General features: G+C 46.0%; 1 long non-coding RNA gene across 1 annotated transcript; it reads right to left on the bottom strand.

Moving 5' to 3' along the window:
* Nucleotides 1–11,139: 11,139 nt before the first annotated feature.
* Nucleotides 11,140–25,103, bottom strand: LOC135383447 (uncharacterized). The gene is made up of 3 exons (XR_010419883.1): nt 25,019–25,103; nt 11,446–11,499; nt 11,140–11,226 (listed from the first exon to the last, which is right to left on the bottom strand). It is a non-coding gene; the product is annotated as an uncharacterized LOC135383447 (long non-coding RNA).
* Nucleotides 25,104–25,928: the final 825 nt, after the last annotated feature.

Here is a 25,928-nt window from a genome sequence, read left to right as displayed (position 1 = left end):
ACTACAAAATCAGCTTAGGACGTCCTTAATATTAGTTTTATATCAAATGATATTAAGCCCCGAAGTTGACGAAATTGGCCACTTGACCATTTTGAGTGCCATTTTGGAAGTGATTTTGTCAAACGCAACCTCTCAGGGTGCAACAGGGGAACAAGGTACGGGGTTCAAACCCTCTGATCTTACTTTCACGTATACAAATTACAAAATCAGCTTAGGGCATCTTTAATATTATTTTGATATCAAATGATATTAAGCCCCGAAGTTGACGAAACTGGCCATTTTGCCATTTCGAGTGCCGTTTTGGAAGGGATTTTGTCAAACGCGACCTCTCGGGGTGCAACAGGGGAAGATACGGGGTTCTAACCCCGTGATCTTACTTTCACATATACATATTACAAAATCAGCTTAGGTCATCTTTAATATTATTTTTATATTAAATGATATTAAGCCCCGAAGTTGACGAAATTGGCTACTTGGCCACTTTGAGTGCCATTTTGGAAGTGATTTTGTCAAACGCAACCTCTCAGGGTGCAACAGGGGAACAACGTACGGGGTCCAAACCCCGTGATCTTACTTTCTCATATAGATACTACAAAATCAGCTTAGGACATCTTTACTAATATTTTTATATCAAATGATATTAGGCCCCAAAGTAGCCGAAATTGGCCACTTGGCCATTTTGAGTGCCGTTTTGGAAGCGATTTTGTCAAACGCGACCTCTCAGGGTGCAATAGGGGAACAAGATACGGGGTTCAAACCCCGTGATCTTACTTTCACATATACATACTACAAAATCAGCTTAGGACATCTTTACTAATATTTTTATATCAAATGATATTAGGCCCCAAAGTAGCCGCAATTGGCCACTTGGCCATTTTGAGTGCCGTTTTGGAAGCGATTTTGTCAAACGCGACCTCTCAGGGTGCAATAGGGGAACAAGATACGGGGTTCAAACCCCGTGATCTTACTTTCACATATACATACTACAAAATCAGCTTAGGACGTCCTTAATATTAGTTTTATATCAAATGATATTAAGCCCCGAAGTTGACGAAATTGGCCACTTGGCCATTTTGAGTGCCGTTTTGGAAGTGATTTTTTCAAACGCGACCTCTCAGAGTGCAACAGGGGAACAAGATACGGGGTTCAAACCCTGTGATCTTACTTTCACATATACATGTTACAAAATCAGCTTAGGACATCTTTAATATTATTTTTATATCAAATGATATTAAGCCCCGAAGTTGATAAAATTGGGCACTTGACCATTTTGAGTGCCATTTTGGAAGTGATTTTGTCAAACGCAACCTCTCAGGGTGCAACAGAGGAACAAGGTACGGGGTTCAAACCCTCTGATCTTACTTTCACATATACATGTTACAAAATCAGCTTAGGGCATCTTTAATATTATTTTGATATCAAATGATATTAAGCCCCGAAGTTGACGAAACTGGCCATTTTGCCATTTCGAGTGCCGTTTTGGAAGGGATTTTGTCAAACGCGACCTCTCAGGGTGCAACAGGGGAACAAGGTACGGGGTTCAACAACCGTGATCTTACTTCCACATATACATACTACAAAATCAGCTTACGACATCTTTAATATTATATTTATGTCAAATGATATTAAGCCCCGAAGTTGACGAAATTGGCCGCTTTGCCATTTCGAGTGCCGTTTTGGAAGTGATTTTGTCAAACGCGACCTCTCAGGGTGCAACAGGGGAACAAGGTACGGGGTTCAAACCCCGTGATCTTACTTTCACATATACATATTACAAACTTAACTTAGGACATCTTTAATAGTACTTTTATATCAAATGATATTAAGTCCCGAAGTTGACGGGAGGTGATTTTGTCAAACGCGACCTCTGAGGGTGCAGGGTGGTGCACGATTAAAGGGCTTTCGAACGTTTTAAAGCGGTCGATCTGCTGCCGAACGTTGCGGTATCCTCTGTGACAATCCCAGTACAAGCCGTTCATAGTATATTTTTGGCACCATGATACAAGTCATTGAGTCATTGTAAAGGGCCCTGCTGCCGCCTTTTCCAAATTTTGCGGTGGTTCCCGATGCAATCACAGGAGAGGGGCATAACATAAGCCGTCGCGTCTTTATATGTGTGTAAAATGTCTGCCACCATGATTAAAGGGGTTTTTGTCCGTTTTAAAGGGCTCTGCTGGAACCATTTATGGAGTTTGCGGCCGCGTCCGTTATAATTCCAGTAGAATGGCAACAGCATAAACCGCTGCGAATACGTATATAACTTTGGAAAAAAGGGCAAGGGTGCAGGCCAGCTGGTACATGGTGAAAAAAATTTTTTTGGAACCCGAGAAAGGGACAGAGGAGGGACGACACGACACGTTCTCGAAACTTTGGATAACTCTGCAACTATGACACAAGGGGTGTCGACCGCTTTAAAGGGCTCTGCTCCCGCATTTTCTGTATTTTGTGGTAGCCTCTGTTACAGTCCCAGTAGAAGGGCATAGCACCAGCCATTGATGACATGTCATTGGCAGCATGATACAAGAGGTCACGCTCGTTTTGAAGGGCTATGCTGCATCCTTTTCCGATATTTGCGGTCGCCTGTGTTATGATCTCGGCTCGGTCTTTGGCAGCATGACACAAGGGGTTTTGCTCGTTTAAAAGAGCTGCCACGTTTTCCGAATTTGGCGATCGTCTGTGTTATAACTCCAGCAGAATAGCATCGCACAAGCCACTAATAACTTTCTTTCTTTCGCTCCATGATAGAGGGAGTATCGCCCGTTTTAAAAGGCCTTGCTGCCGCCGTATCCGAATTTTGCGGTCCCCTCTTGCGCAATCCCGGTAGAAAGGCATAGCGTAAGCCGTCATGAATATGCCTTTGGTACCATGATACAAGGGGTTTCTTATGTTTTAAAGGACTCTGCTGCTGCCTTTTCCGAATTTTGTGGTCGATTCTGTTGCAATCCCAATAGAAGAGCATCATAAGCCGTTGATAATATCTGTTTTGAACCATGATTAAAGAAGTTTCACCCGTTCTAAAGGGCTGTGCTGCGGTCTTTTACGGATTTTGCGGTCGCCTCTGTTACAATCCCAGTGGGAAGGGCAGTAGCATAAGCCGTCTCGAATATGCCTTTGGCACCATGATGTAAAGGGTTTTGCCCGTTTCAAAGGGCTCTGCCGGCGCCTTACCCACCACTGTTAAAATCCCAGTCACCACTGCGGTCACCACTGTTAAAATCCCAGTACAAGGGCCTAGTATAAGTCGTTGATAATGGCTTCGCTATGCAGAATACACCAGTGACTCTTTGCGGTGTATTCCTTGGATGCCCCTGCCATCATCGGGGTTGCAGAAAGGTTAATTTTTAATTTTCTCAAAGAGGTTGGCGAGTGATGCAATGCTTCAGAATAAGACTGTGGGTCATTTCTTGCAGGTAGACGTGTAAGCGAATCATGGACTTATCTATGCGTGCTGCACTTCGAGAAAAATTGGTTGATTACCACGAACAGCGAAATTCAAACGGTTTCGTAACGGATATGCACTTTCATCTATGATGTCTTTTCCTCAGACTTTAGCACCACTGGTCGTAGGTGTCTGTTGCCGTGTAAATGTTCGGACTGCAGGCGATTTGCCGTGCAAGTTCACTTTTGTGCCCCGTATATCTTGGCAAGTTTTTTCCCTTGCCATATCGTCGCGGCTCTCTCATGCTGAATTCAAACGGCAGTTATCAGCTTTCAGACCTTTGCGCAACTAGGATCAGCACCGAAAAGCAACGACAATTTCTTCTTTGTCAATGTTGTTGCAGCTGGCACTATCATCAATGCGCATAGAAGCCAAGATGCGGTACCCGGCGTGATAAGATGTCTGCGTAATTTCGAGTTGAGCGAACCATAGGGGGGTTTATGGATACATATCTATGGGCATATGCATTGGTGGCCAGGCTGTATCAGGAAATATCATGAATTACAGGGGGTGGTTGGAAAAATTCAGGGGGAGTATACATCTTCCTCGGGAGGGGGGGGGGGGGCAATAAAACCCCTCGAAAAGACCGCAATTATAGCAAAGTACCTTAGCGTAAACAGCTGAGCGGTATAGTTATTAGGCATTCGCATATACAATTCATCAATGAGAAACTTCACTTGACACACCAACAGAAACAAATGAGCTTCTTTTCCAAATGAGACACTGAAAATTTGAAAGTCGTTTCAAGTTCTTCGTACATAGTTCTTCACGAACGATTATCCCAACGTTCAGGAGCACTGAAATTGTCGGTTTACACACTGTATTGTTGATTTTGCTTGCATTTTAAATGTGAAAAAGAAAAAAATCAGGGAAAGAGAAATAATTAAAAATTTTCACACAATGACCCTCGTACATAACTACTCCATCTCTACTTTTGTTTTCGTTTTCTTTCTTTTTTTTCTGCGCATCTCTGTGCTCCGTATAGTTTTTCGCGCATGATATCCGGAGAGGCTGCTGTTATGCTGCAAGCCCATAAACTTAGTATAATAATTAAGATGATGCCATTCTCTGCACTTGTCTCCACTATTACTTCTTAATTATTGTAGTGTGCCTAGCCAAGACCAGAGACAAAAGCGGTAGTTGGCCGTTCCCGTCCTAGAACATTTTCAGAGAATGCCACTTTATTCTCCTCTCCACGCGTTTGTGCCCCATCTTCGTCCTCCTTCTATATTACTCCGGAGCTCCTTTGTCCATCCCTCCGTGGATGGTAAGGCACTATATTTCCGATGGTGGCCCTTTCTTCCGTTCCTCTTCGTCCATGATAAGTCACAGTCTTTAATATACCTCCGAATGTGATGAGCTTCTTGACGGTATAAGGCCCCTCGAACGGATTCCTACTCCCCCGTAGACCGCAACGTACGAGCACCAGGTCTCCTTCCTCGAGCTTCGGGATCCTACTGTTGTGGCGGAGATCGAATCCTTTCTTCATACGGTGTCTGTATTCGGCCTCTTTTTCAGCGCTGCGCGGACTCTCTTGCAGCTGAACTTTGTCAGTGATACCGAGCTCCTGATCAGCCGGTAGGACGGGCGCGGTCTGGTAAGCTGCATACTGGGGGCTGCATCCCAGTGCCGAGGTATGTGACCTGTTGTGGTGGTGCACTGCCGCCTCCAGGGCACAATTATCATATTACTTACAGCGCAGTTTATCAAAATGCACGTTCAGACCAGATCGCTATAACTACTTGTTGAGGTTCATGAGTCACAAGAACTGCTCGAACGTGAATGTACTTCGTAACGTCGACAGGAGCAGCACTACATCCAACAAGGGTAAAAACAATGCCTGAAAACCTGGTTATTCCATTCATTTCGAATTCTTCATTGTTGGGGATGGGGGGGGGGGCAGTTTTATTCTATTTAGTGGTCAAGAGACCTCGGCGCACAGAATAGCTGACTGCTGAAATGTGCAAGACTGCAAGCCATGCACATGCGGCCCGCGTGTGTGAGAGCCCTGATTACCCTGATCTATGCATTGCTTGATCTTAAGCGAGAAATAAATAATGTACTCGAGGGCGCGTAGCACTTGTTTAGCGTTATCTACATATCTGCTAATGAACAACTTTGTTTTTAAAGTTGGGGTGTCTAATCGCCGCCGGCGATATTCTACCGTGTTCCAGTTTCTACTTCCCTATACAGGCTATACTGAATCCCACGCCAGTCTTCATGCCATGGACCCATACAACTGGTTATTGGAATTCTACAATAAACATTGGAGACCATGCTGAAAGGTATAGGCTGGGACTGAAGGAACGGGTCGCACCATCAAACGCGTTGTTGTTGTTTCGCTTCAAGCTGATCGAAACTCACTGATTGCTATGCAATTTATTTTTGGAGCACTTTACATTTTCCACGCATAACGTCAACGTCGACGCCTGTACGGCGCTCATAGCCGCAGTTACTTCGCGAGGCTAACGCGCAATAAAAAAATACAACAAGATCCGTACGGTGCATCCGATGCATCCTACATTTGTAGTTGTAAGGGACGAATATCGCCTTGGTAGAAATACTTTCACCCGCTGGATCACGTCACGGAAATGTTTCCTTTCCAGGCGGGGAGGGAGAGGGGGGGGGGCGACAGACGTGCATTGTCATTTCGAGATGCGGTAACACACCACCGAACGCGTTTCAAAATGAACCCCCAGAAAAAAGCTCATTTTCATGTTATTTTGGTTTCGTGACTGAGTTTCCTTTCCCACACTTCAGACAATCAAATTTTCCTACCTGCAGAAGGCAAAATCTGACATGGGACTTTAAAGGAGCATGGATATCATTTGGAACATATATTTTTTCACCGCTTGATATGAACATACTACCTTCATAAACTGTTACGGAAAATATTTCCTTCGAAAAGCGCGAATTTCCTGAGAAAATTAGTTTGGATGAATGCGCTCCGCGGCGACAGTCTCCCCCAAGCCGAGTCTGGCGTGTGGTGACGTCAGGCGTCCGAGCACTTCATTGGCTGCCGGAAGCGTCCGTTCCCCGCCAGAATCGTCTGCTAGCTCAGGAATCATGGCAACTTACCGACTGAGACGCTGTTGCTATTTATTTGCGTTTGACATTCGTCTATTCGTGCTATTTATTTGCGTTTGACATGCGTTCTTACATGATTTGTCTCGTAAGTTTTGCATAAAACAAGACTGCGGGAAGTGTAAAAGGTGAAGCCAGGCCTCTGTGTTGCAGTGACGGCCCGGGTTGAGGTGGATCGTACGCGGTTGTGATTTCTGTTCCGATTGTGCTGAGGTGTCGTTCATTAGTGAACAGTATTGTGCCTGTGTGTGCAGCATATATATATGTGATACGACTAAATACGTTCCTGTCAGTTGGAGATTTATTCCATGTGCCAGTGTTGTATTCTGCGTATGACCATTCAAAAAAGAAAATGATTATTTGACCATGTATTTTGGGGTTTCCCACAGATCGCTAGTAGATGAACTTTACTAACTTTATTTTGGTATTCATGTTGTAGTGTTGGTGGAGACGTTACGCTCCTGGTATCACTAAGATATGGTAAGCGCAATGTTACACAGCTATATGCGTTCATCGGTCCGCTCTTTCGCCTCAGAGATGCCAGTGTCCATGCGGTTCAGAGCCCATAGTGTTGACCACAACACGGAGAAGTCATGATGGTCGGCAACATCTTCAAGTGAAAACACTGGTCACTGCGCCGCGTCTTCATGACTATGCATTTGTAAACAAGAAGAAGCACTATATTTCAATCCGAATGTTCGTTCACACTTAGCAGCATCACTTACCAGCCTCCGGTACATTCGTGTGGCGAAATCGAAGCTCGAGGAACTTAGCCTCCAACTCCATACAACGTTTCGTCGAGAAGAGCAGACGTGTCGCCTAAAGAGTGTTCAATTCATCACCTGTCCTTCGCACGGCGTCCGATGAGCAACAACGCTTCCTTCCCGGTCGGCTTGCCAGCGCGCGCCGGAGAAATCGCAAAAAATAAAGAAAAGACGGCGCGGTCACATGACGTCAGCGGCTGACAGCCGAGTGAGGGGGCATTTCTGCCGCGAGATTCAAAGCTCCCTCGCGCTCCAGGATTGCGCGCTACGCTCAAACTTTTTGTGCGAATATGTATCACAGGGCTCAGAATCATAATTTCTACCTCTCCCGTCATATTTTATTCCGACCATTTCCATGCTCCTTTAAGTTAGAAACTGCAACATCTGTTGTAATTGTCTGTGTTGTTGTAAATTGCCATGTGACCTATCCACCTGCGACTATACCAATAACCCTGTATTCACACGAGTCAGTTTTCTGCCGGCTGACGCTCAGGCGGCAGGGAACGTCACTGCTCTCTGGTGCCACGTGACCGGCGCTCTTCGCCACGTCACCACTTTCCGATCTCCGGAGCGACAGTCGGAGGCAGCCGGATATCTTGTCCTCCCGGCACAGATTCTGACGACCGACGGCGTCTGCTGCGGGCAGAAGGAGAAGGTGACGCAACGGATACTTATCGCGCTTGCTTTTTATTTCATCAGGATTGCTCTGCATGTGTCCCATACAACGGCATTCACTGTACTATGGCCAATTCTGAATTGGAACGCCAACAATGCTTGGCTTTACCGCGAAGGTGGTGCAACGACACACCGGCGGCAGCAGCTTCGGAACAATTATGCAATGCATAGATAGATGCCTACAATGTAGTGTTGCATAGGAAGCTTTTTCTCCACGTGAGGCGAAACAGACACGGGATACAAAGCATGAATTTTATAAACGCGGATATTTATTTATTTATTATTTATTTATTTATTGTTAATACGTTAAAAGCCCGAGGGCATTACATAACGGAGGTGGGCACACGGTAGGGATACAGAAAATATTGCTTTCGCTTGACAAACGTTGACTACACATAATCGTTTCGCTTGCCCATTACCATTACATGTATAAAAACATAATAACTGGAAGCTACTCGTCCTACCGAAAGGACAATAAAAATTGATGTGATTTAATTTAATTTAATTAATTATTGACTACCTGTAGCTCGACATCGCAGCGTCATCGCCAGTTAGTCACTTGTCGGCACTCTATCGCGCCTATATTGGTGCTCAGCATCGAGAGACGCTTCACTTGTGGAAAATAAAATCGAATGTGACAAAGTCAATTCTCAAAATACTCCGACAGGCGTTTGGGTCGTCCACACGGAGATTTGGGTTAACGCTGTTTTACATTCCATAGCGCTTCTTCGGAACCTATTCTTTGGCCCATATCTCGTCCCGTTTCTCACATGAATGCACTCTGCATCATCCACAAGGATCGCAAGTGCAATAAGTTTTTTCTTCCATTCGTCCATCCTACGCTAGACACAGACGAAATGCAGGCGCGAATACAGAAGGAATCGGAAAACTGACAGCCGCCGGGAAACTGACCAGTGTGAATGCAAGAGAACGAGCGGGCGCCTTCAGACGCGTAGTGACCTTGTTTACCTCGGATATCCTCTCACTCCTTCCCGACTTGCTGCCGGCAGAAAACTGACTCGTGTGAATACAGGGTAAGTATGGGTAAACAGTATTGTAAATACACTAATATAAAATTCACTCAGTGCTCTCTACTTCTTCAGCACCTCGTGTGTCGCTGACCTTCTGTATTCCTACCCACTGCTGGGATTTGGGAATATACACGCCTTCGATTCTGAATGTATTTAGTTCTACACCAAAATCTCTGATCCAACGAAGTGGCGTTTGATCAAATCATTGCCACTCGCTGACGCCACCACTCGCATCGCCACAGAACTCGCAGACGCCATATTGTCAATATATTCCATTTCACTTAATAATAACTCTGGATATAAACGTGATATCGAAGATGTCATCATTCAATTGCGTAGTCTGTATATCCATGCTTAATAGCTATGAGTCCGCGGCCCATACCTGTTTCCCTTGCTACAGCGTGCGAAGTAGCGTTTGGTCAAATCGTTAATTTTCAAGCGACCAAAGAACAAACAGGAGACAAGATCACACATAAGTCGCGCTGTTGTTGTTTCGTGTTTGTTTTTTGGTCGCTTGTGGATTTACACCAACCAGCCCAATCTATATACTTCAGGCATTTCGCGAAATCGTCGCCCAAGTGGCACTCACTGGCGCCAAATTGTCTTTTTCCTCTATGTTAGCTCGTAATATCTCTTGATACCAACTCGATACTGATGGTATCATCATAAAATTACGTAGTATGTGTATCGTCTGCGGGCCGTAGCTGTTGTCCTTGCTGCACCCTTAGAACTCGCAGTTAGTCAATTTGTCATCCAGAAGGCTACCACAGGTGCCAACCTGCCAATTTCATCTGGCAATCTCACGATATCTGGAAAGTCTCATACTCGTTCTCACAGTTGTACATCACGTCTTATTATTTATCTTAAGCGAAAGCTCCCGGGCGTGTTATCGGTGCTATTATCAGGTCAGGGCGCGAAAAGGGAATTGTTCGCCTCAGATATGTCTTCGTCTCCCTGCCCAAATCTGTTCCTCCTCACCTACTCACGCACCACCCTGTAAAGTTAGCTTCATTGTGTAGTCCTCTGCTATCATGTCAAGCCGGGTTTCAGAGGGGGGGTGTCCTGGAATGCTGCTCTTGATTTCCGCTTTTGCCCCGCCAGCTTGAAATATGGCAGTATGTGCCCCATATTGCCCAGTTTGAGTCAGTATGGGGAAAATCCTGGCAATGTGGGCCCCATATTGCCCCTGTACATCCCATATTGACTGAAAATGCAAAAAAATGTTATGTACCCGTGTTATACAAATGCCCAAGCAGCACGGCAAGATTGGACGTTGAAGCGTGTGAAATGCCCAATTCAATACGTCGTTACATCCAACAACAACAACAACGACAACTTTATTTCGAGATGATGGGTGGGGAGTTTCATCCCTAGGCCATCGCCACATCCAACAACCTGCCGCAGATGATACACACTGTTCGAAACAGTCAACATACGTTGCAGTCGCACTGTAGCTTTCACTCGAACTCAACAACTCAATTTTCCACTTACTTCAAACAGCCGCTATCTTGCTTCGCGATGCCAATGCTAACCGGACGAACCGACTGAGACCGTGGTCGTTTTAGCGAAATCTCGCGTTCTGCGACTAATGCGCATGCGCGACACTCGGATCGGACGTTCCATTCTCGGCGGGTTTCATTCTTCACGTTTCTTTCTGGAGCGGCCGTTTCGTTCTACTGCTTCTTCGATACTTTGAAGAATTGTCCCAGTAATTATTATGACTCTTAAAGTAGTGTTTATTAGTACGTAGTATTGTAATACGTAGGTAACGTGTGACGGGAGTACTCCGATCATGACATTTTTAGCTGTCGCGGGGCGTTCCCTACGATCCGATTTATTTTTTCTAAATTATCCTGCGTAATAATTATCGCGCTTTGAGCGCTTAGGCTCTGTGTGCAGCATGACACAGGTAAACACTGCCAGGTCGCACACAGAAACAGGGGTGTAACATTTCGCTTTACAGTTCCTTTAGTGATCGAAAGCCAGGGCGGCTCATCTGCTATGTTCCTGTTGTGGGCTAAAGAAAGCACAACATACGCCATGCGTTCCATTCAGGCTTAATGAAGAGCACAACACATACACAAGTCATCCATGTCTGCGTTCCCTGCTTTATTTTTCTCAAAGCCATGGGAATTGTTATGCGAGCGAATGGGCCTTAACCTGCAATCTTTCTAAGGTAGCTGGTCATGTGCCATACCACATCCATGTTACGCATCGCGGCGTATGAGCAGCGCTGGAAAAGAAAGCACACATGTAATATGCCTTCATTGTTCACATTGCGCGCTCCCTAGAAATGTGTAGAAACTCATGAAATGAAATACAATCTTTGCAAAACGCATATCATAAGAGTTCTTTCACACAGCATAAAAATTTTACGTATCTTTTTAGTGCGAACGAATGCCCACTAGTGTGCTGATAAACATATTTTCGAAGAGAGAGGCTACGTTCTTACAGCTGCTTTTGTCGCGGCTTCGATGTCATGTTCATCGAACAATGCAGCTTCTGTCTGCAAAATGACAAAATATTTCCACGTGAAAGACAACAACAACATTATTTAACAACCTTTAATTTGTGATTATGATTGGGGAGCTTCATCGCTGGGGGACAATATTCTACCCCGTTGCTGGTGGTAGTGTGGTGGAAGGGTCCTGGTGCAAGCCAAGTATTGGCTCACCTCTCTTAACACTTAAAAAGAGGAAGGAAGGTCCTGTTCTGCTATACGGTATAGACCAAGGGCAATTAGATTGCATGAACTATGGTTTGGCTTCAAACAAAACTTTATCGTTGCCAATGGTTCAAGAAGATGATGAGAAGCCTTATCGGCATCATTGCTAAGTATGGTGTATTCGAAAGTTCGACGCCGGACGAGAAATACACGAGCACTTACTTCCAGTTATTGTTTAATGCAGAAAGGGTGAAGAGGGTTTTATACATGACACATATTTTATACATTTTCACCCTTTCTGCATTAAAGCCCCAGGACAAATTTTCTCTTCAGGAGGTAAGGAAGATTTGATTGGCTCCGAAATGGTGATATTGAACAGTGATGAAACCAAAATGACAAGGAAATCAGCGCGCTTTCTTTGCTGTTCCTGCCCGCCTTTCCTCGCGCGTCCCCGCTTATCGTAGCCTGCTAGCCTATCGCGGAATGATAGAGCAGAGTCTTCTCCTCATCTGGAGAGATGGAATAATGGAAGCAACGTGCTCGAACGACTGAAAGCATTTCAACTCAAGGAAGGTCCTTTTCCAGCCATGTGTCCACCGCGAAGCTCCCCCTATCATTAGAGAGTTTTAACGCATCGTAGGCTATCGCCTTTCTGTACGTAAGGGATAGCGTTGGTGGTTCTGCTACCGCGCAAAACATAAAGATAAAGATGCTGTACTGCTCGTACAGTTACAGGCGGAGAGTGGAACATGCTTGAAAAATAAAATGAATGAGAGAGTCACACTGGATGACACACTTGAGCAAGAAAATAACTGTTTCAATAAGCATTCACTGAGCATTCCTTGTGACGGCTAAGATGAGGTTCCCGGCTAATTTGAATAGAAACCTATTTCTTATGAATTTGTTACCTCGAATGACTGTTTTGGACCATCAAGTATGAGAAGTCGGGGAATGCAAGAACGCGACACAAACAGCACGAGTAAAATATGTGCGACGCAGAGAGGAAGGCTTAGGAGGGGAAGCGTGTCCTTGTCATAGTCCCGGACACTTCCTTTCCTGGGTTCCTCAACTCCCTTGTCGACACCTGCGCTTGGTGTTGTAAATAAAGTTGTTGTTTTTCTACATATGTTTATGTGTACACATCAGGTGTAAATATCAGGTTGGATCAGGTTTGACACAGGTTGTAGATGTGGGTCGTACTACCCATGCCGCCGTTACATGATCCCGATAGAAATGGGTGCACTTGACTTATCGCACCCCCTCACATCAATCCTCCCTAGACGATTACTTGACAAGACCTGATGGGAGAGGATTTGCTGCGATAAACCAAGTCGACCCGCTTTTGTTGAGTTCATGTAAACGCGGCTCCACATGTACAACCTGTGTCAAACGTGATTCAACCTGATCCGATACCTAAAGCACATGTGTGCTCTCCCAGTGCCTGTTATGATACCAAGCAAGCCCTCGTTAAATGAATACATTTTCGTTGTTCCCAATGAAGGATGAAGCTGAAGTGGAGCGTAGAAATAAGTGTACGCATCTATTTTCCAACAAGGGACACCAACTGCACATGGCGACAAGGGAGTTCGCAACTTAGGAAAGGAATTGGCGGGGACTACGACAAGGGGATGCCTCCCCTCGTAAGCCTTCATTCCTGCGTAGCAGATATTTTACTCGTGGTCTTGTGTAACGTGCCTACTGTCCCTGACAGTGGTTTATCAACTGGTCCTCGAGTTATACTTTATGGTTTGAAACATACATTATGAGTTAACAGAAACTCATGGGGAATATCATACCTGTTGGGATTAGCGTCATCAAGAGCTTCATTATTGTAGACAACATAGGGAATGCTCAAGGGCACACTCTAAATGAATCCAAAGGGCCCCTTACAGTAAATTTATTTTCTTGCTCAAGTGTCTCATCCTGTGTCATTCTTTCTCATACATTAGGTTTTTCAGGCATGCTCCACTCCCCGCCGGTATCGGTACGACCAATACAACAAGCCCCATCCGAAGTAATGATCAGAGGGACGCCGCGGTGGACACATGCTTTAAAAAGACCTTTCCTGGATCGAAATGCTCTCAGTCGTTCCAGCACATCGATGGCACATTTTTCATCTTTCTGAACGAGGAGAAGATTCCGCTATCATTCCGCGATAGATTAACAAACTATAATAACCGTGGACGCGCGAACACAGGCGGAACGAGACAGCGCGTTCATTTTCTTGTTATTCTGGTTTCGTCATTGTTTGTTCTCTCCCATTTCGAGGCATATCGCATCTTCCTTACCTCTGAAAACTCTGACCTGGTTCTTTAAGAGGACATATCACATACGTCTCAACTCAAAAATGAACTTTTTTCTGCGATAGATGGCGCCACAAGTCGGAGGAGTGAGGAGGGCCCTCACTCCTCCGACTTTGTAAGAAGTCCATCGCGTCTCTGATTGGAGGACACGACAAGCCCACGTGACAGGCGGAGACCTATGAGCTGGGTTGTGTTTCCTTTATTTTTAGATTTTCTCCTTTCCCCGATTTGCTTTTGCGCGGTGGATTTCGTTGTCTCGCGTTTGCTGTTTACGTTTTACTGGCATTTCTCGAACATGCCGTGTGACTGTCGCGTACCGCCGTTACCACCTCGCTTTCTCGTGGATGAAGATTGCTCTGATCGGTAGCAGCGGGCTAAAGCTTTTCACCCGATACGCAGAGACTGTCCGTGGAGGTGTCTATTCGTGATATAGTAATCGTAGTTTTCAGTTTTCGTGGTGTCACAGGATCACGTGTCCCTGAGAGTATCGGGGGACTCCAGTTGAGCTGAATAGCGATTTTTGTCAGAGGCAGCAGTATCCAGAAAGGACGCGGGGTTGTCGACGGTCATATGACACTGCAACATCCCGTTGCAAAACATCCCTGCTTTTCTTGCCAGTGACACTTACGCTGTTGAACCATGACGTTCGTTGCTGTCGATTGGTGTCGTGAAAGCGCTCCCATTATTTCATAGTAGAACTCAAGGCCGGTGCGCTCGCACAGGACTGCTAGCAAATTTCGATAGGGTTTCGCACTCCCCTTTAGAGCATTGCGCGGGCCTTGTCGGGCCGGGCTTTACGTTTTTCGCACGTGCCCGTGCCAGGTTCGGATTCGACAACACATGGTGCGGCATGTACGTCAACAGACTTCATGAGACTCGACAGCTGAATGTTTGTGTCGGGTCTCGGTTCTTCTTCTACATAGGGGTTAGGAGATGTCAGCCAGATGGCTACGGCTTGCTACTCAAAATTCCACACACATGCACTCACACACGTTGGGGCCCACAGGCGTGGTGGGCGCGTTTGAACAGCAGAAGGAGCGTCCTTCAACAAAGCCAGAGAGGAGCAACCGCGTACACACGACACCGCTCTCTCCGTGAAGCAGAGTGAGACGCTGATCAAGAGGAAAGCCGAAGTGCGGAGTTTTCAGGCGTAGTGCAGGCAGGGTTCTGCACGACACGCTCTATCCTGCGGTGCGGATCCCGGTTTGGAGTTTCCCGCGGGTAGCGGGTCGGTTGCGGGTGATATTATTGACACCCGCGCGGGTAGCGAGACTGTTGCGGGCAGCGTTTTTGGCACAAGCACTGCTGGCGGGTCGGCCACGAACAAGCAACGGCTACAGCAACAACAACGAAGAGAAAAGATCATACCAAATAATAAGTAAACAAAGGCGCCGCAGCCCCTGCTGGTCGGGTCCGGTTGGGTGTGGATTTCATTTTCTGGTAGAGCGCGGGTGGCGGGTCTTGTCAGAGGATTTAGGGGTCGGGTATGGATTTCACCCTCAAATAATGGGTTGCACGTCATACGGTCCAAGTGCCCATTTCGTCGAACTACCAAGTGTCCGTCTGGCTTACGCGAACATTTGGGAAAACAAAATGCGTGATAGCGCTTTTCTATAGAAACGGCTGTCTTGTCCCCCGTCCCGAGTTTCTTCAGCTATCAAACAAACCAAACAGTGCACGTATGCACAGGTCATGCGCATTTTGGCACTGTAGTTGCCTCTTGAGAAGGGGTAGAGCACTGCATGGGCCGGATTTTTAGGCCCGTGCCCTGCCCATACACCAATATTTCTATACTGAGGCCCTATCCAAACCCACCTCTGCTCTAAGTGTTCCCCAGGCTCGCAGCGGGCCCGATGGCCAGTCCCATTTGTCCATTCCAATTTTCTTTCTGTGTTCTCGGGAAGGATAGCTCCATAACATACCCGAAAATCGTGCCAAAATTTTGGCGGCGATTTTGAGTAAGTGGCCGCCGGATTTGGCCAATTTCGTGATACAGTGTGCGTGCAGACGGCAGGTATCGATTTGTTACTTCCTTCACTGTATTGTTGTTACTTTTTTATGGGGTTTAATGCTAGCCGGGCCTTCCTCAACCACGATAAAAATTTCATAATTCCAAGATAAAGCAACCTGTCTTCCAGTCTGTTCAGGCTGACGTGTTGAATTGTTTGTCTGAATATTCGATATTTCGGACGCGACTGTTTATCATAGTGTAGTTTGCATCAATTGCGGACTATCCGATTCAAAAATAAAAGAAAGTGTTTATTTCCGCGGCAATCGAACTATGATTTCATTTTCACCGTCAGAGATCGCAGGCGAATTTCCATCCTTTCCGCGGTGCATATACAGTTCATAAAAGGAAGCTTTTGACCGCTCGATAAATAATTTGTTGTTTTTAGTGTTTAAACATATGATCGTCCCACTACAGCGAAGGATTCTTAGGAATACATGCAGAATGCTCATGACAAATAAATCCGGGTTTGGGTAGCGTGCCGCGAAATCTTGTGGCAAACGTCCCCACCCTCACGGTCATCCCACTATATTTGGTTTTGCTGGTCCATAAGGCCCTAAACCAATGTGCAAAACACCACAAACGCATTTGATTTTATTTATATTTTTGCATGCGATGGGTTTGTTGTGTGGGCCCCGTCACATAACATCCGCGTCTGCACGAGCGGGCTGCCAAAGGCTTGGTGGTCGCGTCGACCTCAGCGAGCAGACGACCAGACAGCTGTGGAGAGGAGGACTACGCAACGGCGCCAACTGCGTCTCGCGCACGCCACAGACGCACGCATGGTTCTCCCTTGCAGCTTCTTCGGAGATCAACTGACTTTGCAGTTCGCCGCACAACGCATTGTGATCCCAGAGAAACGTAAACGATGAAAGGCGCGTTGGTTGGCAGTAGCCAGCTGAAGTTTATGACGCGCGACAGGCTGTTCGTAGGCTCTGACGTGGAAATCGTCACTTTTAGCTATCCCGGAGCTACAGCGTCCCGTCTGAGAGAAAAAATCCATCGACTGCACCTAGCAGTAGACTGGATCGTCATGTATATCGGTGGCAACGATATCCAGGATGGGAAGAGTGCCGCAGCTGTTTTGCGGGAAGTCTCAGTAAGTACAGATTGCAACGATTTCAATCACTGTGCTGCTAAAACCCATTTCCTCTGACACGCCAGGGAAGATTCATTTCCATGAATGGTCTTCTTTCACAGGATACCGTTGAGGTGGCGAAAGGCTACGCGGAGCATATATTCCTGTATAAGCTGATGCCACAGACAAGGCGGCCTGAACTTTCTGGCACAATTCAGGGATATAACGCGATGCTGCGCACGATTCCAGCTGTCCGTGCCGGTGACGCTACGGTGTTGAGCATTGACGTGAGTAGTCGCTTCTCGAACGCTAACTCTGGAACTTCCTGGTGGTCATGGCAGGTATTTTATAATGCTCGTTAATTTTGGAAAAACAGTGCGACAAAAAGTAACTGGGGCTACCTTTGTGGTGCTTGAATTACAAACAGTTGATGGTCTTGATGCGGTACCTGTTTGTAATTCAAGTATCACAAAGCTAGTTTCCAGTTGCTTTTTATCGCGCAATTTTTCCGAAAATAAAATGCGTACGAAGTACTGGCACATGCCTACCAGGAATTCCGGTTTATTTGTATTGCTGTCTTTGTGAAGTGCTGTTTGCAAAAACATTCCGTATATATGTTCAAATATCTTTTCCAGCACAAGGTCTTTACCAGGAACAAGGAGGTGAAAGAGGGGATGCTTTCACGGGATGGCTATCACATTTCGACGGGACGGGGGTTATCGTGCCTAGCAGGCATCCTCCGCACAGCCCTCGTGAAACGCTACGGACCATGGCTGAAAGCACCGGGTCCGCGTCGTGGCATCGTACTCAAGCCAATGGAGTCGTGTGAAGAGTGTCGTGCTAAGGGACACCCCACGAGTGCATGCAGGCCTGTGCGCTCACCGTGGTGAACGCTCACCATTTTAGCCGCCATGTCATGACGACACAGAACGATGTTACCACTGTTACCTGCTGTATTATAACAACCACGTCATCTGATCCCCAATCCTATGCTCACTTCTGTCAGCAGCAGCAACGTAGTCAAAGCTTTTTCTAACCTGTTCCTCCTGCCATCGCATACTTTGTCCCATGATTAGTGTACAAATGGCCCACATCATACACAAGACCTGCCCGATAAAATTTTGTAAACAACTATCATCATTCCGATGGAAATTTTGTAATGGCTTCATGCCGTCTGCCAGCTTCCGGCTGGGCTGTCTGCTCGTTACCCTAGGCACCCTGAGACCAGTAGTTTCCTTAGAAGTTGGTCCAGGGCACATATGCCCCCCTCCCCGTGATATTTCCTGGAGCAGAAACTCTAAACACAGCGAGGTGGTGCATGATAATGCGTGTGAAATTTGAAATTGAAAGACTACTGCATTGCTTGCCACTATGAGTGCGAGTCACTGATGCCCACTGTAGCCTGAATGAGATGGCTGGGTATTTTCCTACGGGTGCAACTCGTGCAATATATTTTGGTTAATAAAATATATTATGCTTCATAGCAAGCTTTTCAAGAGAAAAAATGTATTTCTCCTCAAATTCGTATTGTGGTCCGTACAGATGTGTTTGCAGTGTTCCCCCGGTCTCAAGTTTTTCTTCAGATGAAATCTGGTCAAGGTGACCAATAGCCATTGTTAGTAACCACTGGTTCACAGATTACTGCAAGCAGAAAATCCTAGACAGCCAGCACCCGAAAGATTAAAAAGAAATCAGTAGCACGTGTTCACTATTGGTAGATTGGAGATATTTTATTGAAGAACGCAGCATGTATACATCATCACGTTTTCTGCATTACTTATGCGTATCAGCTCATGCTTGTAGCCTCAGAATGTTCATTCGTGGATACAGTATCCAACAGCACATTTCATCATTGGCGATGTGGCATACACACATAATGAAGTACCATACAGTCCGCTGCATGTAGGCGCACTTTGACATGAAGGTCTCGCACATACGGCATCAACATATAGCATCCTGGTGGACAGAGCCAGGTTCATAATATGGGAATAGTAAAAACTTGGAACGTGTTACTCAGCAACGAGTTTCCTTTTTGAGCAATGAAGTAGCAACTGATAGTTGCTTTTGCCATGCTTGTCAGTTGGCAGCTAAAGCCTCAGAGTGTGTGTTTATGGAAAAAAAATGTCCAACAGGGCACCATTCATCATTGGCCACATAATGCTGAACCAGGTACAACACTGGCAAGGGCAGGTGCTTCATAATCAGGGAGAGAGTAGGAAATTTTCAAATGACAGGTAAAGACAGTAACACTTAGGAAGTTTGACCTTTGGGCGTCTGGCCATCATATTTGCAGTAGTACTGGATACCTGAATCTGAAAATACAATTTTCATATGTTGAAATGACACCCAAGTAAAGGCAAGATGGCAAGAGGACGTAACGCAGAGCGACATGTTGGGATGTTGCTCGTGCTCAACAATGCGGGGAACTGGCGACAGTTGGGAGACAGCTCTGCACAATGATACTTACCGACCTTGTCAAAATATCAAAATGGATTCATACTCAGGATGTCGACATCTGAACAGGCTGGTGGAGCTTCAAAAGTGCTAGGAATACCATTCATGTTTCTTTCCACAATTTTCATACACTCAAGCAAAGGTAGAATACCGTGATGGCCTCACACATATAGCATCAACGTGTGGACGTGTTTCAACCATGCCTGGGAAGAACGACGGTTTGGGGACAGCTTTGCTATATCTTCATAAACTCAAGCCAAGGCAGAATACCATGATGGCCTCACACATGTAGCATCAACGTGTGGACGTGTTTCAACCATGCCTGGGAAGAACGACGGTTTGGGGACAGCTTTGCTATATCTTCATACACTCAAGCCAAGGCAGAATACCATGATGGCCTCACACATGTAGCATCAACGTGTGGACGTGTTTCAACAATGCCGGGGAAGACGGTTCTACGGTTGGGAGATTGTGCACCATTCTCATACTTAGATCCTCACGTGCTGATGGCTGGATTCAGATTTCACACTCTTACGCCATGTTTAAAATATGACAAGCATCGCACGACTAGTCTGTGGATTTATACATAGAAATATATTAATATAAATATTTAGGAAAATTGAAAAATATGCACAGATATGCACAGTAAAAATGGAAAAAGGTAACTTAAATATGAAACACAAACGTGAAGATATGCAGCCTGAGCCAAAGTCGAAGACATGTATATGGAAAAACATTCAGTAAATTATGAAGCAAAATGGATGAATATGCATTAAAACACTTGGCAAAGGTGGAGCCGCACAAACTAAATGACACGTAAATCCACAGTCTAGCCATAATTACAGAACAGCGGCAGGTGAGTTATCTTTACCAGTCTTCCGTCTCTTTCTGGATGAATCGCCCTGATTGGAAGTTGTTTTGGCGGCATCACAGAGCGAGGCAACCTGATGGTCACTCTTCTTGTTATCTCTGAGCTGCAGCCCACGGGACTGACGAGGGTCAACCAACTCCGGTAGAAGGCTATGCGAGTAGAACAGTTGAAGGTGGCCAATCATTTTGCTCCAGAAGCCATCATTTCTCTCGATCTTCTGGACAAAAATTTCCTCGCCAGAATATACCACAAAAAGACAAAACTGACGTCGAGTGATGTGGAGCTGTCCCTGCACCTGATAGTGGTAGTCATGGTTTTCCTTCAACGAAATATTACCAGAGTTATCAATAGTGCAAAAGGTGATTTTTTTTGCCCGCACTCCCTCCACAGGGGTAAGGGGCCGAGCCGAATAAGGGCACTTCACTTCCACGACAGTGTCATCACCGACAAGCCCATCAGGTGTTGCAGCAAGGTATGCAAACTCCTGATCAACAACAAGGCCGCATGGTGAAACAGTCACCCCTAACTCATCCTGCAGCTTAGCAATTGCAATGGGCTCAGTGTCGCGACCATATCGGAGAGCCTCAGTGTCAAAATGACCATAGAGCAAGGAACGAACAGTACTTGCACTGCTCGTTGCATCTCGCATCTTGCATACCTTGCCAAAATTAGAAGCGGTGAGTCGCTTTCGCCTCTCCTGCATCCACAAAGTTCTCCCTTCTTGACCTCGAGTATCAGCCTCGAGCTGCTCTGCATCTGGTTGGGAGAGCACAAGGGAATCCTTGTACGCCGCAGCAGCTTCAACATAGTCATCGTGGTTCATGTCTGGAGCATCCACTATGGAACCATAGTGGTTGTCGCTGGAAGCACGCTTGCAAGGCGCACCTTCAAGTGAACGCTTACAGCGAGCAGCCCCAGAACTCCGATGCCTTATGCAAGCAGCACGAACAGCTGCTTTACGCTTCAGCATAATTTTTGCATACTTCCCAGGGCTGGTGTTGTACACTGCCTTATGTAGAGCACGATGGTACTGCTTAGAGTTGAAAGACACGACAGCTCCTGAAGCCCGCATTCCGAATGATCCCCTCTGGGAAAAGTTTATTCTTTTACCGCCAGAAAACTTTGCAACGAGAGAATTGAAATGTTCTGCAGCATTATTGTTAACGTCAAGGATCAAGCTGCTACCATTGTTTGCCAAACGACTCATCGCTACAAGGATTTCATTGAAAAGTCCGCATTTCCTGAGCTCTGGGACGTGATTGACTTCCCCTTCTTTTGGACCACTGCAAAAGTAACCCGCACATTTTGCGTGGTCGCCGAACACATGGAGTGGCCCATTACGGATATCAGCCACCAGGTTCCGAATCTGATCTTGTTTGCTGAACTCGGCCTGCTCTTTGCGATAGTGAATAGCCCTAGCAACTCCAACTCTTAGTCGAACAGCATTATCCAGAAGTAGCTTCTTCAACGATGGGGGAATGGGGGTTGTTCTCTTTGCCAAAGCAACATCTCGAAGACGACTTACATAGTTTCGAAGAAGGTGGTTGCGACATTCTACCTTCTGAACTACCTGATGCTGGTACGGTGCAGCTTCAAGAATTGACTTGTATGTGCTCGAATCACCGTCAGCGATCAACTGCAAGTACTTTACCCCGTGCAACTCAATGCTGCGCCTGAAGCCTTCAACGACGATATCCTTCTCCATACTGGTAGAGCTGCTGTCCCAGTTCTTGAAGCACAGATGCTTTTTTGGGCTCGACCCTGCCTTGGAACTTGCGCACAGTGTACAAAATTTGTTCCGGACGCCTAGGAACAGTACTTTCTTTGTGCGGTACCCAACAATTACAGCCTGCAAAAACGAAAAAATGTCAGGATTGTATTCCACAAAACTCTACCCCCAATGACAATGTTTCGAGGAATTATGCATTTGTACGCGTATCATACGAATTAATGCCACAGGATGTATACCACTCTAGAAAGTGTGTTTACCAAAAGACAGCAGTGCCACTAATAGCACCAGAGGGGTCAACTTTTTCCTCCAAATAAATGCTCATAGTGTTCTTTCCACAAATGGTGGGCACAGACTTCCTGTATATCCCGTCTGCCAAGCGGTGTGCAAGATAAATCCTCCTTTTTCGGGCACCTTTATTAAGTGTAGATAAAAATTTTTACTTACCAAGCCAGAAAGAGCGTCGTACTTGTTCTTGTATGAACGTTTGCACCAAGCACCATCGGCAACGACCGTAATTATAGGAAAACCGTCAGCATCGACGTCCCCAGCCTCCCTAGCTAACCGAGCTTCCTCAATGCCTGCTTTTCTTATTTCTTCCCAAGCTGTTTCGTCGATTCCTTTAGCAACAATATCCTGATACTTACTGTACGTGCTACCAGCCATGCCGGGTATGTCCAGAGCACCTAGGAGCTCGCGAAGGCCTGAGAAATCAGAACCTATAGACACGATACCGTTCACTGCTGAGGAATTGACGTCCATGCGTTGTTGAACAAGTTGATCAACTGGTGCCTCTGTTGTGACTACATCTTTCCTCAGACACATCCTGCACTTCAAACTGAAAGAGCTACACAGACCTCGCCGATGTTCTGATACAATTTCCATGTCAGCCAGGCCGCAACCAAACGGACTATGTACCGACAAACTTTGCAAAGACGAGAAGAAGTGATCAATCTCCACTATACGCCGACCATTCACACTGCTTGTGCGCTGACTCTGTGTCTGGTGAACATTGCCAGTATCGAAAGATGAAGATCGACTGGGTGTAACAGCGGCAGTGATTGGAACGGGACTTGCTCTGGAACCGGCAAGCTCGTCACAACCTGAACTGCAGGGGACTACATTATCTACCTCAGCTGAATCAGCAAATGACGAATTTGAAGGACGAATTTCGCTTGTGCTCGAAGCGAAACAAGCATTCCGACCGGCATCAGTTACAGTTTGAGGAACAACACTACCACCAAAGGTTGAGCCTACAAGGGTATCTGCGCGATGTGGAGTCGTCGAAGTGCAACGATCACTGGGAACAGCACGGCTGGAGCATCCTGCATTACCAAAATCTCTCAAATCCGCAGGCTCCGTCACATGCCTGCCTCTACCACGTAAATTCGCAAAGTCCTTCTTCTTACGTTTCCGTTGTCCGTAGACGTGACTTCGAGCCATAATGGGTAAATACTATGAACACGCAGAAAACACACAAGGACAGAGAGCAAATGAACAGGACAAGAAAGTGAAAAAAACGCGTAACTTAGCCACGAATTGGTCACTTCAGGACGAACCGCCGAAACCACGGACGCCGATCAGCTGCTGCGCAATACGCGGATGGTTACGAGCGGACTACGTTCGGGCGCTGCGAGCGGACGGCGCCACCTTCCGGAATCAGTGGTAAACGCCTTGGATGCATGCCTGTACTCACTTTTAATTCTTTTTCGGAAAAACAGAATGCTAAAAACACACAAAAAACGCGTCATTTGAATCCTGAAACATGTCCCCGGTTAACCTCAGAAGCGGATTGTTTTTATTTGCTTTCATTTATTTATTTGGATTTTTTGAAGCTGTAGCGACAAAATTCATTTCTTTTTCTTTTTTAAAAAAAATTACAACGCTAGAGCGATATTTCAGTTCCCAGAGTTAAGATGTCTTGACGTCACCTTTCCGATGAAAGTTTCCGCATTCCGATCTGTCTCGTAGTTCAGCCACAAAACCTATGCAAAGTTCACATAGAAAACAGAGGGGTTCCCACCTTCAGGGGTCCGTAAAAAAAAATTACAACGCTAGAGCGATATTTCAGTTCCCAGAGTTAAGAGATCTTGACGTCACCTTTCCAATGAAGGTTTCCGCAATACGATCTGTCTCGTAGTTCAGCCACAAAACCTATGCAAAGTTCACATAGAAAACAGGGGGTGGTATGTCCTCTTAACAAACAGTTATTGGGAGTAAGCGCTCGGTCCCTCGTCTATATCTTGTGGTTGTGTTCCACTATAGTGCGCTTTGGAATAGATCATATTATACCAACAAGCTCAAACTGCGACGTTATTCCAGCTAAGTATGGTATCCGTGTTTCCTTTCTCTAAGTGCATCACGGCGCTCGGCAGTTGGTGCCAGTGGCTTCCATCGGTGGAACTATCCCGCTTCTGGATGCGAAAATGAGCGCTTGATATATGCTGAGTACAAAGCCTTCGCTTAATGTTCCTCCCTTTTCGATGTTGTTTCTTCCAATCAGCTTCTCCAAATCGTTAATGAACCCGTTCTAGCACAGTGACGATGGCGCACATCTCACGTTCGCATTTTCCGTCACTCTTAAGTGATATTTCATAGCCGCTACATACACTGCCCAGTATATTAGTGCATTATTTTTAGCGATTCGAAATACTTTTGTGGACACGTTGCATTTACTTGCAGTATTATAAAATTATGTACTTTATGCTGCTCTTTCGGTATATGGTTTCCACATGTACGTTGTACCTTCTCAAGTATCCGCAATTCTTATGTAATCTGCCAATGCATCAATGCCATACGCGCACAGCGGCTAATGTTCGTGCTATGCTCCTTCCTCAGCGTGCATGTGCCATCGTAGGGTTCTAGAGTGTGTTACACTCTGCGCAATCCTTGTAGTCTTTAGAAGGAGCTTACTTACCCAGTTCGCAAGTACCATCGCTATCATGCAGTCGCCGTACTGCGAGGAACACAAAATTAATATTAGAAGCGGGTTACAACACGTCACACTTATGTCACCATCGTAACGTAATAACCCTGTCACACGGGCAGTCTTCAAGGATGATAGTAACCAATGGCCATTGAACATGCGTGTAGCGCCACCAAGTGCGTAACGTATCAATTTCTCAAAGGGCATTGGATCCAATGCACCCTGACAGGTTGAAGCGTTAGACGCTTGATGGCGCTACAAGTATTTTCCAGCGGTGCAAGTGTCACAAGCCCATTTATCGCCTGTCAGTCGCCCCAGGTGGTGGAAATTATCCGCAGTCCTACCCGGCGTCACGTGCAGCATGTTACCACACTATAGGCAGACAAAACCGTACGTGTAACATCACGGCACCATTATTTACAACGGTGCGCTCTGAGCCTGTACGGTAATGTATAATTGCAAAGTAGTACGAATATACAGTGTACATCACCTGACGTGTCACAAATATATGTTTAAAAACTACGTGTCTAGAATGAAGGGCTTAACGGTGTTATCCTCCGCGAGCTCTTGCCATGACATATACGAGGGTGGTTCCATAAGTTTCCGGCCCGACCAAGTTTTAATAGTCATAGAGACGAAACAAGTGTATAACTTTTCGACATAGTCACCCTTAACTTCGATGCACTTTTGACATCTTTCAACCAGCATTCTTATACCCTTGAAAAAATAGTCCGAAGTTTTGTCCGCAAAATGCTGGAAAACTGCCTCTTGCACCTCACTATCGTTTTGAAATCTCCGTCCTCTGAGATCCCTCTTCAAGTTGGGAAGTAGTCACTCGGTGCCAAGTCTGGACCGTAGGGTGGATGGTGGATTTCTTCGAAGCCGCACTCCTTCAGTGCAG

This window comes from Ornithodoros turicata, chromosome 2 (genome assembly GCF_037126465.1).
Source record: "Ornithodoros turicata isolate Travis chromosome 2, ASM3712646v1, whole genome shotgun sequence".
Taxonomy (NCBI): Eukaryota; Metazoa; Arthropoda; class Arachnida; order Ixodida; family Argasidae; genus Ornithodoros; species Ornithodoros turicata.
This window is presented reverse-complemented; position numbering and strand designations above follow the sequence as displayed.